This window comes from Dermacentor variabilis, unplaced genomic scaffold (assembly GCF_050947875.1).
Source record: "Dermacentor variabilis isolate Ectoservices unplaced genomic scaffold, ASM5094787v1 scaffold_17, whole genome shotgun sequence".
Classification (NCBI taxonomy): domain Eukaryota; kingdom Metazoa; phylum Arthropoda; class Arachnida; order Ixodida; family Ixodidae; genus Dermacentor; species Dermacentor variabilis.
Genome location: NW_027460335.1, coordinates 7,075,077 through 7,092,601, shown reverse-complemented (window position 1 = coordinate 7,092,601; position 17,525 = coordinate 7,075,077). Strand labels below are relative to the sequence as shown.

The 17,525-nt window shown below is 45.0% G+C and overlaps 1 long non-coding RNA gene across 1 annotated transcript; it reads left to right on the top strand.

Annotated features, from left to right (window-relative positions):
* The first annotated feature begins 3,538 nt into the window (after window positions 1–3,538).
* On the top strand, window positions 3,539–6,520 carry LOC142568135 (uncharacterized). Its single transcript, XR_012825367.1, has 2 exons — window positions 3,539–4,793; window positions 6,076–6,520. It is a non-coding gene; the product is annotated as an uncharacterized LOC142568135 (long non-coding RNA).
* Window positions 6,521–17,525: the final 11,005 nt, after the last annotated feature.

Below are 17,525 nucleotides of genomic sequence, written 5' to 3'. Positions count from 1 at the left end.
CCTTTGCGGAGGCTATGTACGTTGTATGTGCGCACGTGTCCACATATGTTTGTACGTCTCTAACCATTTTCCGCCTACCGGAATCACTGGTCAGTGCACGGTTCAGCGAGCAGCGCATCGGGCTACTGTGCGTAGGGAAGAAGTCTGAAAAATAACCATCGAAAAAGGTCGGGTGAGGGAGTGCGTGGCAATGTGCACATACGTGCCGTTCTTCATCGAACACCTTTCACGCTGACATGGGTCACATTGGATGCGGGATTGGGCAGGTGCTGCGGCTCAATGAAACTCTTTGATGCCGATTGGAGCACTGAGCATGTTCCACTCGGTCTGTGCCCGTCTTCAGTTTATCTCTTTGACGGCAACTCGAGTCGCCAGTGACGGTGCAGTAGTTGTGTGCCGCTCTTCAATCAATACCTCTGATGATAACTTAGGTCACTATGTGTGTGCCGCTGGAAGTGTGTCTCTCTAGCGCAATGTGTCTATGTGTATCTTGTTCTGTACCGTCTTTTATTCACGCCACCGTAAACCTATTAAAAAATAGTCGACATTATCCCACGTTTTCCTTATTCAAGCTTGAAGCATCGCTGCTTCCGGAAAGAAGACTTGCAAAGTGGCAGGAATGCTGAAAGCGGTGTATTCATGCGCACGGGACTATTTCAGTGTGAACAATATTCGAATCTACACAAATAAATTTAATTCCTAAAGCCATTCTCGGTAAAAAGTTCGGCGCGATTCCAATTTCTCTGCGTTTCGTGCGATATGTACTCAAAACTCTCCTAAGAGCTCCGCTACTCTTCGTTATGCATGCCGAAACCACTAAAAGGGCCAGGGGACGAGGAGACAACACAAACAAAACGTAGCACACGAAAACCATAATCGTTTGATAATTGGCTGCATTTGCTTATCACAAACTGCTCACAAACTTCAGTCTGAGGCAAAAGGACGCCACTAAAGAATTTCGGGAGTTTGGAGAAAAGTTTTTTAATCTGTTCCTGATTTCTTTTAAAGATACGAGATGCAACATACAATTTTAAGACCTATGGCATTCGGTAGTCACACCTCTCACGACAGAACACCATAGGCCTTAGAATTGTATCTTGCACGGTGTATTTTGATATCTTTATTGTACAGCTCGGGTTTCGACTTTGTTTGGCATTGCTTACGCCCCACTTAGGACAGATTCAACACGACGAGACAGTGCGGAAGACTACGTAGATTTCGCATCTCATAAGCGTGTCTTGCCGTGATGTGAGCGATGTGCTGTCAGCTACGATGCAAAAATGACTGAGAATCAAAGTAGAAGCAAGGGAAGAGATCCTCATGCCGCTGTCGGCATGATAGTTGTAGACAAGCGCACCAGCGTCCCCTTTTTAAGGTCCTGGTCTGAGCTGAGCACGCCGCAAACGGTCAACTACAACACTGTATTTCCAGTTGCAACGGCCCGTTGGTACTTAAGAACACTTGCACGTACGTGCCTCCGTGGCCAACTTCCTCTCAAGCGTTTAACCATAAACGAACGACGGCCGTCAACTAAAGACGCAAAGTATGCCAACGAGATGGTTGAAGCCGACATGAAGCCAGAGTTGCTGCGAGGCTAACGGAGAAGCACAGTTTGCCGGGGTCACGGGCCCCCAATAAAATGTCTTTGTAATAATTTGAATATACTTCCAATTCACCAGTAGACCAATATGTGGACAATCGTTTCACACAGCGAAAGTGAGCGTGAGAGAACGCCACAGCAGTTGCCTCGAAATCGGTGTCCTAAGGTGCTCGCTGTACTTCGAGTTGCAGTGCAAAGCAAGGAAGACGTTCCTCAAATTCTGGTGTCTAACGCGTTATAGGAAGATATGCAACATCTTGCTCAGTTCACGCCCTATCCTTACGGTGAAATGCAGAGGCGAAAGCAAGCGCCCACATAAACAGACGCCTTGTGCACAACTTTCAAACAAGCTCACAAATATATACAGAGACACATATCACGCAAAATTTGAATTACGGTGTGCTTTCCAGCCGATGAGGAACAAATATTGGGCTGGTTGGTCTTGTAATCCTGATGAGTGAATGTTAGCTATAAAAAATGAAAACACGGATGAAGAAAACATGAAGACAAGTGAGGAAGGTTGGAACAGAAATTCCACTTCTACATGCCTGCTTGATTGTAGTGGGAGCATGTGTGCCGTAAAAAGAAACAGATTTGAGAATACACGGGTGCCGGCATGCGCTGTGTCGCACGTAGACCTTCACCCGTTAGTTCTAAAACATAAAGAAATCAATTTCAGCAGCGCGAAGTAGTTTTTTCTTCCCCTCTTGCAAGCCGCAGCAATAATACTGGAGTGCCCCAAAACCTCCTGCAGGGGTGAAAACCATTTGTTTGCGAGGACTGCATTCTTCAGAAGCAGCCTGCGTTACCCACGCTTGACCCACGCTCTCATCGCGCGAATCGCTAACCAAACGTGAGCGAACAAGGTGACGTCACCAGACAAGGCACTATGGCGATTACGCCTCGTGAACATCCGCTAATACAGCCTGTAATACAGCCTACGTTTACTCAAACTCCGGACAAGCTAAATCTCTCGAGTGTCGCAACCTTTTATCGTACGCTCCTAAATGTAACTTCCCTTCGCTTATTGGGCTGTCGTGCACACAGCAAACGTCAAACCTTTTCAACCTCGGAATGCCTGTACTGCCAGTTTCTATATTGAGTACAATCTGTACATTGTTCATCGCTCTTGCACCCTGCTGTGGCGATATCATACTTCACTGGCCGTTTCTATCTCGTAGGAATGCCGTTGTCGACTACGAGCAATATGAACTTGGGCTCTCTCCGGTACGGCATAAGCTCTTCAAATGCGCTCATCAACCTCTTAGGAAACACGTCAAGACTGTTCAGGAACATCCTCAATAAGTGCCCGTTCGTTTTCAAGCACTCTTTACGGACCTTTCGACTCGACGACATTTCCACCGTCAGCGATTTCCATCTCGGGGAACCCGTATGCTAGCGCGCACCGTTACTTTCCTAGTCTATCTTCACGCAAAGTAACACCCAAACTATGATGAGTCCAGCCGTGTGGTCGAACTAAGATTACTAATGCAATCAAGGCAGTTATCGCGTGCATCCAGCCTTCAACCTAGGGTGATTTTTGGTTGCCTTGCCTCGTAGCTTGCCTTATGATTCTGCACACGATAACTGCCTTGATTGCATTAGTAAATACTTCGCTTCCCTTAAATGATTATGTAAAATGTAAGCTCATTACTATCTAGTGCACATCCAGGTAAGATAGAGTGCGCTTATATATAGTGATTATCTTTTTACACATGCTATAGATAGATCGTCTACCTGAACGATGTATTAACTTTAACTACTGGCGTATCAAAGTAAAAAACAAATGGGGGGGGGGTGCACCTGCCTCCCCCTCCCTAGCTATCTTAGCCGTATTCATCACCACGCGCCATCAACACTACATGCGTACATCAAACCCTCATGCAGCGAATAATCCCTCACGACAAATAACAATTGCGAGGCGGCTGGAGACGCGGTGGCACGACGCGCAGTGTTCGATGGCTTGCGCTACATGAACCGCAATAGAGGCGGACGCCTCCGCGGCCAATCTGCCGCTTTGCTAGTGAGCGTATATGATTATAAAACCATTTAAGTAGCTGTTCTCGTCGCTTTCGCGCTGACCACAAGTACGAGTAACTGCTGTGTCGATATTAGCACGCGTAGAAGAAGGGCAGCGCGGATCCCGTAAATGCTTGCTTGGGCGTACAACTGAATAATTTATAATTGTGAGTTGGCTGAGTATGAAAGTTGCGTGCGGGGTATGGCCGTATTTGATTACGCGAGCATGCAAGCAGTACGCCTGCTTCACGTTAGCCGAAGTTCCGCTGCAAGCCAGCCATCGCCACATTTTGTTGCCTTTATTCCTTACGCTACGGGAAATATGGTTCCACCTATTCAAGATAAGGCCTGACATTCTCAAAAACACGCCACTGGGCGCCATAAGAAGCGTGTATATGTGTGGCGATTCCGAATTTCTGATCGGTGGGTGTCACAGCTATCGCGGCTGCCCGCACACCGTGCGCCATGGCAAGCAGACGGAGCTGCACATGGTGCGCGCTGATTGGCTCGTGTCCGCCGGCAAAAGTTCGTGCATAGTTCGTCTAAAATCTCTGTATATACTTTAAAAAACAAGGCAGCGCACCAAGACACTTTAAACTCAATAATTTGTGTTTAAATACCAGCCTTCCTTCCAGCTACGATTTTTTTAAATCTCGAAGGCCGTGCTTTTTCAACATGTACGCTCTAAAAGGAAATGCAGATCTCGGAGGCTAAATTTACTTGTTAACCGCAGCGCGGCGCTGCCGCAGTGTAACGGGTGACGGTTAGCTGGGCCACGTTGTGGTGTGCGGTGAGAGTGCTCGTTGCAGTTACACGGTAATTTAATCATATTTTCGAAGTGCCTAAACAAACTGTGATCCGTACCGTGTGCATTAACCATCAAGAAACCTCTGGACTCGTGTAACGCCATTAGTTCGCCTTATGTTTCCTGTGATACGCCAGTGTCTTATGTGTACTACAGCGCCCGTCCGAGCTGCCTTTGTTCTCGCCTGTCCGCGTTCGCTCGTGGAATACCTGGTACTGTGGCTTCGAATTATGGTGCGTGGAAGAATTTGTTGAAAGTTGTGCTTTCGTGCGCGGGTGTTCATCGGCAATTCGACAGTGTTCGCGCCGGAAAGAGCGTCGTCGCGTGGTGCCTGCGAGACGAAGGAGCCGTTTGCCGACCACATTGAAGGTAAGCAGGTCTGATGCTTGCGCGCATTCTCGCAGCTTCTGGTTCATGTAGTAAGCTTTGTGGAACGACAACAGAACACGTTCTGAGCGTATGTTGACCATGTTGCTCTGCACATTTAGCAAAGCGTTTCACGAGGGGAGTTTCCGTGAAATGTATTATTTCTTACCGCTTACTTGCTTTATGGAGTGATGTGCTACCACCGCTGATCGTTGGGACTTAATGGGCAAATATTTACGTAAACGCTGAAAGTTACTGTTTTCTCGGTAGTTTCCCGGCAAGAAATCCTTCCGTAGATATGAATTTCCGCAAGTTACGTGTGCAATACATGTCGATGTGTCACGGGCATCGCGAGTTGGCACACGACTGCGATGTTTGACACTTGAACAGATATTAGCTTCTGTGAAGATTACTTTATTGATAGTGTTCAGTTTGAAGTCCAGCTTCGCGAGAACTTGTCTGCATTGTTTGTGTTCGACGTGCTCGCGTATTTGTCTTTTATATTGCAGGGCAAATATAGACCGATAGAACAACAGCGAAATTTCTTTTTAATCGAGGCATGTCAATCAGACGCTCGTTTTCATTAATATTTTCATCCGAAGAACAGGATGTCAGTGCCTGCGATTGTTAAAGACAGTGGCTTGTAGCACTGCCTAATAAGGGATGCGATTTTCTTGCGATGCTTTCCGGTCGATGTTTGCCACTCTTATAACCCACCTTCCATGGCTGGCTGTTCTAGTTAATAACGATAGCCGAATGTCGGTCAGATCAATGAGCAAAAGGAGTAGCATCGGAAAAGGGATCGCTACAAAATCGCGGCCTAGGTTTTAGACCCTTCGTAATCGATTGTTCGTTTGATTTACTAGATGTTTGAGTTTTGGTGATAATTTCCCAGGTAGTCTGATGTTTGCTGCTGGTTTTATTCCCGCCTGAATTTTACCATATAACAGTGTAACTACTTGAGATATAACTACGAGACATCTGTACAAGCAGGCACACAAAGATTTGTTGGCCAGTTGCCTACTCCTAAATGTCATGTACTACTTAGCAGCTGCTGCAGAAATGTTTAAAAGAATTTGTGAGCAGTTTAATACCTGAGTGGACTGGCAGCTCAGTCTGTTTCAAACAACAATTAGTTAAAAGCTTCTGTGTTGCCCTGATGTTTTTATGAGCTGTTTTTGACTGCTCCACGTTTCTTAGCTGTGCGCATACAGGCCAGGCTGTTCTTGCTTATATGAATATTTTTGAATGAGTGAAAAAGATTGGCTTTTGTTTTGTTTTTCAGGTCCCAAGCACCACATTCCAGAGGTCTGCTGTGAGCAGACGTGGCAAATTGCAGTAACATCCAGATAGTCGAATAAACTGTTCGTAGTTTCAGACAAACCTTTGCAAAGTATAGTCAAAACTTTCTTTTAAAAGTGCGAGCACTGATCCAACCTGATCTTTCTATCCAAACGTTACATTTTATATTAGTAACAAAGACATAACTAGAACAGCAGCACTGCAGTGAGGAACGTACACATGGCACTCCAAGTGTTATACTGAAATAATCTATGAAGTCTAATTACTTTGTAATTTTAGAACAAATTGGCATGAATTTCTGTGCCATAGCAGAGTTTCAATCCGTGCGCTGCATCATGTAGGGAACAGTAACCTTACAATGAAAACCAATGCAAAACTTTCTAACTCAGGAAATGTTTATAAAAATAAAATGGGCACACGGAACTCTTTATCTATGCATGTCTACGTAAAATACAGGATTTCATCACTGCGGCCACATAAAGGATGCATAAAGGTAGGACACACGAAGGAAACATAAAAGCAGTGGCCAAATTTCAACATGGAGGAAACATAAAGTACGGTAACATAAGGGATACATAAAGGGAGGACACATGAAGGAAACGTAAAAGCAGTGGCCAAATTTCAACATGGAGGAAACAAAGTACGGTAACATAAGGGATACATAAAGGGAGGACACATGAAGGAAACATAAAAGCAGTGGCCAAATTTCAACATGGAGGAAACATAAAGGACATTTCCTCATGTGAACTGCGGGAAACATACAGTAAACATAAAGGGCATAACCATTTTCGTAAGGGCTCGAGGGAGTACACAGCCAGGTAACATAGAGTGCCCACACAGGTAACATAGTGCTCATATATATATATATATATATATATATATATATATAGACATATATATATATATAAATTAAGTAGATTATTTCCCAAACTGGAGGCGAAGCGGAGCATCTGAAAGACGCCTGCTATGAGAACCGTCCTAAACACTCAATCAACTATATTTTATAGCCTAGCTGGCGCACAACTTTCATGAAATTCTTGCATATTAGGTTAAATACTGCAGATTTCTACATATGGCTTGCTACTGGAGAATAGCAGGTTGAAAAAGTAAGAAATACTTTATCTATTAAGATGCATGGCATAAATCATTATATACACCATCCTATTTCATGGCATGCTCGATTTTCCGCACAATATAGCCACAATTAGTGCCGGTCGGCATGTCTAGTGCGAGGGGTGCAAGCAGTGCCTTTTCCTTGAATCTGCCAGTGACTAACATACAGTACAGATAGCTCTAACTGTACTATTCGCAACGATGCTTACTGCGCACATTCTGTTACCTACATGTGCACTCAAGTGCACATGTAGGTAACATATAAAGAGTGCATGCACCATATATAGATTAATGCTCTATGTTACCTACGTGTGCACTCAAGTGCAAATGTAGGTAACATATAAAGAGTGCATGCACCATATATACATTAATGCTCTATGTTACCTACGTGTGCACTGAAGTGCACACCTAGGTAACATCCCGCCGTAAACACAAAGGGCACATACTACAATAATTATAATAAGGGTTGTTTTCTTGGGGCAAAGGAAAGGATAAGTCAAGATTTAGTACTTACAATGACTCTGCAGAGTGTATCAACGGCTGTCACAAAGTACAGATATATCTGCCTGTATTATATGTACAGACAGTTGTTATGTGCACTCTATGTCACCTACATGTGCACTCAAGTGTACACGCAGGTAACACTTAGTACACACCCAGTTAACATCCTGCCGTAAACATAAAGGACACATCCTAGAGGCATAATAAAGGTCACTTCCTCGAGGTATACGTTAGGATGAGTAAACATGTGGTACACACAAAGTTGGCGTCCCGGAGGTCACACAAAGGACAAGGAATCATAAAGGTCACATAGGGTACAAGAAGGAAACATAAAGGAAACATAAAGGCAATGACCATTTTCATAGGGGATGTCCGCATTACGGCCAGAGAACGTATCCACCCTTTCGGGCTACATGTCGAAACTTGGGAAGACGGTAGCCGGGTGCACTCCCCAGGCGGTACACCCCACACACTAACGGGTGCGGGGGCGCCTGTACCCATCTTTTTTATCGGCGGGTGCCGGCGGTGGGTTTCGAACAGTCCACCTACCGCGACCGTGCTAGACGCCCTGTACACTCGGCCACGACTGCGGTGAAGGTGATCCCTCGAAAAAAGCTATTTATCTTTGAATTCCGCTAGCATCACCATTCGCTTTTTCTTCTTTTTGAAAATACAAATGAAGCCTACATTTGGTGAAGCACAACCGCATTCTATAGCCAGCTCGTTTATAATCTTACACACAACACGACTATGCGAACTGGAAGTAAGAGATGAAACCATGCAGCCTAGTGACCACCCACACATAATGACGGGGCTGTTACATCAATCGTGCTCAAATGCGACGACTCGCTTCCGCCGATAAGCAGCGCGAGCATGCGTTGCGCAAGTTCTGGTTCCTTAACGGCGTGCTTTAAGCATGGTTTCGCGTAGCTGACAAAGGCAGCGCAGAGAAGCGAAGCAGAAACGCAAGGAAGCCACCGTAGTACATCAGCACGGCGGCCGATGTGTACAATGGCTCTGGCGTCAGACGCAACTGTTGCGTGCCTTTGCGCGTGCTCGAATATTCAGGTGCGATATTACAACATCAAAACAATGGAAGCACTACTTGTATTTGTTTGGTCTTCCAGGATCCAGGTGAATTCCCACATTAGTACTATTGCGTCTCGAGCCTTATTCTTTATCAAAAATGTCTCATATATTGAAGCTCCGTATGCCTATAATTCTCGCCACTTTGTACATTTAAGTAAATGATTTGATGCGGCTGGAAGCGCTGAAACAGGCTATATGGTGTTTTATTGGCATCATGGGTGCACTAGACAATTACCACAGTTTACATAAGCATGATCTTTATTGATTCCTAATACTACCTGCCTCTTACAGAACCAATACAAGAGGGCATTAACACTAGAATGCTGTGAACACAACTTCACTATATTTTTACAGGTGGCAAAGGAAAACACTACTCATTTTTAAGCAAATAATAACAAGGCTAGTTACAAGAAAACTGGACAGCGGACCAATCTATGCACCACAAAATATACACGCACTTTAAAAGCAGCAAATTGGATTATTTCTAGAAAATACTGAAAAATAAAGAACCAAACTGAGGACTAGCTGCTAAACATTCTTTCAATTTTCTAGTTGAAATCCGCAAAATATTTTTTGTTAGTAACGGATGGGCACGGCCAGCGGTTGCAGCTGACTCACGATAGGGGGCCCTAACAGTTGCTCCTCATGGTCAAATAAAGTTCGTTGACTGTCTGTCTGAAGTAATCGTCGTTATAAGCCTATTCTCTTAGAGTGCATGCATGCTTGTTTCTTAGTGTTCGAGATTCTGCTAGAAAGGTATATGTTGACGCATCGATACAGCTGTACTTAGGAGTTGGTGCTGCAACTTCAGACGTACCAGTTTTGCTATTGTCAATACCGTAGGTAGGCCGAAAGATTCTGAAAGGTTATTGGGCTTCTCGATTCGCTTGTATTTGTTATGAACAATCCTAATGGCCTTCCTTTGTGCACGTTAGATCTTGGCGCTATTAGTGACAGTATGCAGAAACCATACAATGATAGCATACCGCGGTGCCTCGGGCCATCGCAATGGAGCTGCTCAAACAGCTCGTCTCCGAGTAAGACGACGTCCAAAGGCTCTCACACCGGCTGCAATGGTTGCTCCAGTTTCTGGATAAGCACCACGCGAATGAGCGCCAGCTTCTAATCTTGAAAGAGCTGTTCTTGCAACACCTCTCCCAGTCCTCAAGCACGATACTGGCGAGCACCGACGAGATAAGTGCCGATAACCCATCTGCCCTCGCTGACGGCATATGCGACAGCTCGTCGGCGGCACAGCTACCTATCACCGCTGCGAGAGTCTCAGATCCAGGAGACCTACTCTCGCGCCTGCAGGAAACAGTCGACTACCTTACCAGAGCACTGGAGAAGCTGAGGACGGGTGGCAACAATGGCGACCAACCTGGGCGCAACCATTCGCCTTCACAGTCCCGCAGTGCACCTAGATACTCGCCGCGGCAGTTGCGCTGGTACCGCCTTCGCTATCAGGAACAAGCAAGCCGCTGCACCCGGCTTATTTCGTGGATGGAAAACCCGCTTACCAGTCTGTAACGGCAGCATGCGACATCGGCCCTCGTGCAAGCCGCCTATTCTTAGTAGTCTACCACATCACCGCCACCCGCCTCCTCGTCTACACCGAGACCGAGCTGTCTATTGTTCCCGCCACGGCCGCAGATTGCCAGCGCAGCGAGTCAACACCCACGCTCCACGCAGTGGACTACACTGCCATCGTGTCGTATGTGCTCCGGTCGATGACACTCGACATCAGACTCCGGTTCTTGCACAGATGGGTTGTTGTGATCGCCGACGTCTACTTTGTCATATTTGGAGCGGACTTCCTCAGCCGTTTCCACCTTGAAGCGTGCGTTCGCGATCGGCGCCTGAACGATAACTTCACATCCCTTGATTTGCTTGGCCTGCATTCAGACCTCAGCTTATTTGGCGTCCGTGCGTTTCGGCCGGTTTCAACGCATAAGACACTCGCTGAGCACCGGCAACTCATGAAGCACCGCAACGATGCGCTGCCCGTTAAACGCAAGGTGACACATCATATCACGACCTCCAGCCCACCTGTCGCAGCACTGCAAGGAAGGCTCGCTGTACGGAGGTTGGAAGTCACCCGCCTACAGTTTGAATACATACTTTAGCTCGGCGTTATTAGTCCTTCATTCAGCAATTGGTCTTCACCTCTCCATCTGATTCCAAAGGAGGACAGGGGAAAATGGCGGTATGGCGGTGATTAGCGAGCTTTGAATGCCGTCACTACTCTGGATAAATTTCCCGTTCCTCACATACATTATTTCGGCGCTTGTCGTGCGGGAACCAAAATATAGAGCAAGATCGATTTGACGAGTCGGTACTACCAAATACCTGTCGACACCACCGACACTCCGAAGACAGCAATCACTACTTCGTTTGGCCTATTGATGTTTGTGCGTATGTCTCGCGGTTTGCATAATAAGAACCAAACTATTCAAAGACTCATGGGCGAGGTTACGCGTGTACTCCTGTTCATTCCCGCCTATCTTGAGGACATTCTTTTTGCATGTCGCGCAAACAAACAACAGGAAAAGCACCTTCGCCTTCCATTTGAGGGACTGGGTGAACACGGCCTGGTTCTAAAGCCCCATAAATACATTTTCGGAGTTGAAACTCTGGATTTTTTCGGCCAGGCTATTTCACCCCAAGGCATCTAGCCACTGGAATGACAGGTACGCGCAATCCGGGACTTTCTATCTCCACCCATAGTCCGAAAGCTTTCCGTGTTTATAGTTCTCAGTTTTCACAGGCAGTTCATACCATCCAGTGCGCAAGTTCTTCAACCATTTACTTACCTGCATTGTCGCGACTCCAGAAAGCACCTCCCTTCCTCTGGTCCTCGAAGCACGAACCCTGGGAGGCCATCCTCGCTCTTGCTGACCTCGAGGCCCAGAAAGGCCTCTTGGACCAAGCTGGGCGGTTCGCGATGGCCACTGGAGTCTTGGAATAGGGACCCACCCTGCACCGCTCCCTTCCACCATTTTTTTTTGCCTCATCAATAAATGTTTATTCCTCCTCCTCCTCCTCCTCGAAGCACGAACGCTGGTTCCAGGAACCCGAAACGCGGTTGGCGTCTGCGGTGCTCCTGATTCATCCGTTGCGTGACGCGCCAACTCTCCTTATGGTAGACGCCTTGACCACGGCAGTGGGTGCAGTACTGCAGCATCACGATGGCACAGACGGTAGCCCGCTGGTCTTCTTCTTAAAGCGACTCAAAACTACAGACGCTCGCTACAGCACTTTCGGGAGGAAGATGTTGGCGTCCTATTACGCTGTCAAACATTTCCGTTTTCTTTTTTGAAGCCTATAGCTTCTAGATTCTGACCGACCACAACCGTTAGCCTTCGTTTTCAAGAACAACAGTTCCTCGTAATCACAACGTGAGCTTCAGCAACTTGCCTTCATATCCAAATTTTCTCCAAATTCCAAATTAAGAGGAAGCTTTAGCTCGGGTGAACCTATCTAAATACATGTAAAAGGAGAATTCGTTTTTTCGGCAACCACTGCACCAAATTTGACGAGCTTTGTTGCATTTAAAAGAAAAATTGAAATCTAATGACTGTTTATTTCGAATTTTTTATTTATGTGGTCTATTTTTTATTAAATATTAGCAAAAATGAAAATTTTCTGAAAACAATATTATCAAGATTACAGCACTGTAACTCATCAAACAAAATTGATATCCCAATTCTGGGAATTGTATCTGATAGTACATCTAAACCGGACAAATTGATGTGTTAGGCAATAATATAAAAAATTTAGTATTGTGTAAACACAGATTTTGCATGACCCTCGTACAGAACGTAACGATTCATGCAAGATATAAATTGACATATAGGATTTGTCCGCTCTGAATGATCTAATGGATGCCGTTTACAGAACCGCGATATCTGTTTTTGATCGAGAGTCAATAATTTATAAACTTCGTGCGTCTACATTTTGAAACTTTCGGATATTTGACAATCCTTTTAATGAAATTCAGGCCCTAAATCGAAATTCCGCTTCTAACTGTCACTAGGACCTAACTTTCTCTCTAAAGTGCAACAAATTTCATTAAAATCTGTCAAGGGGTTCTCTTAGAAAAGCGTTTTTGCGTTCTACATGTATTCGAATAGGCCACGTTGGAGTTGGGCCCGAGCTAGAGCTTCCTCTTAATGTGCGTTGGTATAATTAGAAATACGTGACGACGACGGAATCAGGACGAGATTACCACTATGGCAACAATGGCGTGAGAACGGCGATGCGACAAAAGCTGGACGAATCCACGGGAATGACAGAAAGATTGCACACACAAGAAGGCATAATGAATACATGTGATCAATACATTGTTGCACTAACAGGAAAATGAACACTTTGGAAGGCAAGTAAGAAACGATAGGTCCAGCGCTGGCATATCGACGGAGCTATGACGATTGATGCATGATAGCTCACATGTGACGACCACGCAGCGACGACAATGGCATGACAAAACGGCATATTCACGATTGAACGACAACACGAATACACAAGAATATCGCACTAAGAACGATTTCGAGAGAAGGACGAAGTTTTATTAAAAGCACGGCATGTCGACAATGAAATGACGATACTGAAGTGATGATATTGGTAAAACGATTTCGTGACGACGATGGAATGACGAAAACGGTATGGCGACGACGCCGTGACGAGAGTCTGGCGTCGAAGTTACAATGGTGACCATAACTTCGAAGGCATCCTGAGGACGCTACAATTACGAGTGCGTGAAGATGACAAGAAGACAATGGGATGATAATGAGTGTATGATCCCAATAGCGCGACGATGACTATTTAAGAAAATTAAATTATGTGGTTTTACGGGCCAAATCCACATTCTAAATACGAGGCACTCCGTAGTGAAGGACTCCGGAAATTTCAACCGCCTGGTGTTCTTTAACGTCCACGGGTGTTTTCGCACTTCGCCGCCATCGAAATGCGGCCGTCGCGGCCGGGATTCGGTCCCGCTACCTCGTGCTATTCAGCCCAACACCATAGCCACTGAGCAACCACGGCGGGTTGCACTGTTTTTATATATGCTTGTCTACTGTCTTTCTTTGTTATTCGTCCTTTCGGAAATAAGCCGTAAAATGTCACAGCGTTGATGCATCGTCAAATGCGTGGAACCAATTGCGTATTCGTTATTTCCACGCCTGCAACAGGCATACCATGCCTTCTTCTTTGCACTTGTTTTCTAATGTGTTAACCGGATGCTGTGTTTATGCGGGTATTCCAGCAACTTTCAATGTACATTATTTGGGCCTGTTGCAGCCTTGTCATGGGGATCTGCTCTGGCATGTCACTAGGCCGTTTACCGGTGCTCGTAACTACATTCCTTCCCTATGACAAAGGGAAGCAAGGGCTCTGTCTGCAGTCTTTGAGATTGGCACACATTCCGTCCGCGGCAAAGGGCTGGAAAATGGTTCACTCCACTTTTCTCGGCCACTAAAATGTCGCCCGCCAGTGGACCACGTTTAATAACCTACTACAATTGTTCAGTGACTTCTATTGAACAACATCATATGACCATTCTACAGCGCCCTATTAGGTCGTCTGCTTGAAAAGATCGAATAATGCCCCGTCCCATTATGTGCTCTACGTTATCAGACCGGCGGAGAGCACTGCTGTGAATCTAAATTTGGGCGTTTCCACCAATGGTATTAAGTGTACAGAGGGCCAGGCAGTGGGCGTCGGGTATGCAGCTTTGATATCATGATGACGGAAGCTGGTGAAGTTTCCGTAGTTGTAGAGGCGTTGTGAAAATTCGTCGAAGGACGGCGTCGTTCCTGTATTTGGAAGTTCTGTGAACGGCTGGGGAGATTCATCGGCAATTTGTTTATTGCAGACGGTGATATCTGCTAAGAAATGCACTACTGCTGGCCACATTATTGAACACGAGTAATTAAAAAGCACCGTTAACAATTCCCTTCCGAGGGTGTGCGGCATCACCATCCTCGTGAATGCGATACTTTTGCTTTGGGCTAAACAGATTATACGTAGAGAAAGTACTCGTGAGAGACGTAATTTTAAATATCGCTTGTGGCAGATAGCATAGTTTGTATCCTTGAGTTAGATTATTCGAAGAAGCGGACAATACCAGCACGAGAAATTGAAGCGCATATCCAGCTAATTAACAAAATTTAATATATAGCTAGGTTATTATTTACTTTACGACGAATATAGCTATTCACCAATCGTAGACGGTGATCTTGCAAGTGGTATTCACTTCAAATAAATTTCTATGAAGACACCAATTTCGAGATAGCATTTCCCAATGGCCCCTGCGAAATGCATGGATATTCCAGTCATTTTTGAGCTTCTATAGCCAGAAACAGCGTTTCGTTAAATAAGTGAACAATCGCTGCATTATTACGACGAGTCCGATCGGGCATACTTCCAATGTGGCGTTTTTCTGTACATTTATTACAAGCGGATACGCATCGCCAGCTCAATAGCTACGATTTGTTAACTGCAATATGTGTCGTAACATAATTACTTCAGTGGGTAATTGGTGTTGTTAACTTAGATCAATATGTGTTTCGATTGATGGTGCAATTAATGTCCGCCTCTCTGCATAATCCAGCTCAAGGACTAGAATTACGTTATCAGCGGGCAGTTTTTTAAAATTCCGTAAAAACCTAAACTTGATCAGCCTGCAGAGAAAGTCGAATGAAATATGAAAAAATAGTATGTAACAGGGGCAGCCGCCCCTCCTACAGAACAGCACTATCAAACTGTCTTAGTGGGTGAACAAGCTGTTCATGTGAACGGAGCAGCTGTTCAGCTGCTCCTTTCAGGATGGCGCATTTCCTTGACCCTGATGCGCAATAAGCACCGGAAGCTGCCCGCACCTCGTTGAAAAAACGCGCGTCGTTGTGTCGTTTGTGCTCGGTTTATTACCAGATGCACAGCATGCTTTCGTATAGAGACAGTTTGATGGCATCCTTTTCCCTCACAAACGAGTGCGCAGACACAAGCTTTGTTTCTTACTTCGCCGGCTTCATGCAGAGCCTGCAGAGCCGGCGTAGCCTACGTCTAGGCGAAGCTATGGAAGTGATCGCACGTCAAATAATTATTTCTGTGCCCACCGTGGTAGCTTTGCAGCTTTGGCGTTACTCGAGGTTGTAAGTTCGATACCGACTGCCACGGCTACTGTGGCAAGCGACCAAAGGCGGCCCGCCCGACCAGCCTTTCCGAACCTTATATGTATACATTTCTTGTAGTTGAAGAAACTTCGTGTGACCTCCGATAATTGTTCAATTAAGTGACGGCCTTACAAAAGTATATACAATACCTGATAGTAGGAGGCAGTTCATTTTCACAGCCTGAGTCGTCTCGCACCACCAAGAATCACGCGTCTCTCGGTGGTGTAATCTACCTTCGTGAAATTGTTTTATATTTCCTATCAGTAATAATGCTCGCCTTTCCGAAGAAGCTGCAGCATCTCTCTCTCACTTTTTTTTTCTGTGAGTCCGAGTATAAGGGCTGCTACCCATGGCTGCTGTTGATTCAGGTTTTAAGTTCAATTTGCTTACTGTGTGAATTATACAGCGTGTCCCAACTATAATTCATAAATACTTTATAATACAGAGCAATTGTGTTCCCCGAGAAAAACCTAGTGCATATTGTTTCCAGTACAATGGAGTAGCCGCAAGTAATTTTTTTCTTACTGAGATTTATGTCGATAACTATAAATAATTATCTAACTCAAGAAGTACGGTCGTAATTCTCAGTGTCAATGAGGCATTTGTAGGCACCTCCCTACGACACCTAAGTACGGCGTTTTCAGCGACGTGTTCATCGCGTCCAATTTTTCCTACTGGTAAGGAAACCCCACGAAAAATGAAAAATGCCACCTTACTGGGCTTGCCCACGCATCATAAACCAGCGCCTTCAAATTAGCTGATTGAAAGGAATTGCTTTCCCTGTCGCAAATCCGAAGAGCCCTACTGGAAAAAAAAGCGTATTCCCCATAACACCTATACCCACTGTAATAATAATAATAATAATAATAATAATAATAATAATAATAATAATAATAATAATAATAATAATAATAATAATAATAATAATAACATAGATTTTATTAACTCTCTCAAGGTTACATCAGCAACAAAGGAGAGAGGACGCAAGGCAAACAGCTGCGTTCTTGCAGCTTGTGAGCCACCCTGCGCCCTCTGCCGGGGTGCATAGCCCAGCAGCTGATCACAACAGCAGTGGGAAAGCACCACCCACAAACACAAAAGAAATACAGCCACAAAAATATCTACATCTGACATTTGCGTGAAGTTACGCCTCTACTATCACATGGACTTTATTAGATAAAAACTACTCCACATTTGCAATGCTCATAAAAAATGCACATAAAAACTAATTCACAGTAAACCGAGATACAATGCAAGTAAAATGAAGGTACTTGAAGCTATGTGTATGTTCTAATCACGAACTATATCCATTCAAACATGGGAATAAGTTTGGCTAATTTATGCCGTGAAGTCTCTTCAAGTATGATGTTGTTCTTTTGCAATATATTGAGATAATGTGATAAATTATATGTCAGTGACTGCTTACCGTATGTTGTGCGGCAGAAAGGTACACTCCATGGCATTTTGTTCCGTGCATTGTAGGATAGAATCGAACGAGTCAGGTTGAGACTTGATAAAAAGAACTCATTCTTACTGGAAACAGCGTTTTTTTATA